General features: G+C 33.6%; 1 protein-coding gene across 1 annotated transcript in view; it reads left to right on the forward strand.

Annotated features, from left to right (window-relative positions):
* The window catches only part of Ikbkg (inhibitor of nuclear factor kappa B kinase regulatory subunit gamma), a 66,177-nt gene that overhangs the window by 17,283 nt on the left and 47,708 nt on the right, over positions 1–1,186 (forward strand). The gene's annotated exons all lie outside the window — the stretch shown is intronic.

Raw genomic sequence — 1,186 nt, forward strand, 5'->3', positions numbered from 1 at the left:
AAAAAAAAAAAAAAAAAAAAAAAAAAAAAAAAAAAAAAGAAGTGTAACTGTCATGCCTGAAAAGAATAAAAATATTCTATAGTGTGTGATGCACACCCTTAAGCCTGGCACTTGGGATTCAGAAGCGGGTGGATCTTTGTGATTTTAAAGCCAGCATGAGATGACTGCATGGTATAAAGCAACAGTTATAAAACTTCTCAGTCCTACTGAGCCCTCTGCTTATCATTAAGTCTCCCTTTAGACTAAGGAAACTACAACAGGTTTCTAAAATATTTTCGATTGGTATGGATTTTTATAGTGATAAAATTTAAGGTTATAAACGTCTACTCACATTAACAAAAGCTGATTTAAGATGTATGCTTGGGCTGGAGAGATGGCTCAGTGGTTAAGGGCACTGACTGCTCTTCTGGAGGTCCTGAGTTCAAATCTCAGCAACCACATGGTGGCTTACAACCATCTGTAATTGGATCTGATGCCCTCTTCTAGTGTGTCTGAAGACAGATACAGTGTTCTTACATATAATAATAAATCTTTAAAAAAAACTGTATGCCTAACTACTTATGTCTTTGTTAACTGTTCAGCAATAGGCTTCTAGAAAATTTCAATAAGTAACAACATATGTTTGATAAATAAGGTATGTTTGATGATCAAAGTTTATAAATTCGTAAGATCTACTCAGGTTCATAATAATATGTCTAGTCCCTTTTTCTTTGTTTACTTAAACTTTAGACATTTGAATAAATAAACTAAGTCATAGAAAAACCATGACAATTTTATTTTGATATTAAATCTTCAACTCAAATTTTAAGGTTCAAACTTAACAGGATAACATTCTAAAATCTCAACCTTATATGTTACTAACTTGTAAACTATTCATTTAGTAACAAGCTTTATTTAGCCTCCTGTATGTGTTTTCAAGGTTAAGCTGAAAGCAAATCATGTATAGTTAATAGTTAGATGGTCCTCAAATTCTTCAGAGATCTGCTGAATATGGCATTTAAAATGTTTAAGCTTCCTATAATAGAACTGTCCACTCCTAGCGGGGTTTCTTTCTTTCTTTTTTTTTTTTTTTTTTTTTTTTTTTTTTTTTCGAGACAGGGTTTCTCTGTGTAGCCCCGGCTGATCCTGGAACTCACTCTGTAGACCAGGCTGGCCTCGAACTCAGAAATCCACCTCCCTCTGCCTC

Source organism: Mus caroli, chromosome X, assembly GCF_900094665.2.
Source record: "Mus caroli chromosome X, CAROLI_EIJ_v1.1, whole genome shotgun sequence".
In the NCBI taxonomy this organism is placed as follows: Eukaryota; Metazoa; Chordata; class Mammalia; order Rodentia; family Muridae; genus Mus; species Mus caroli.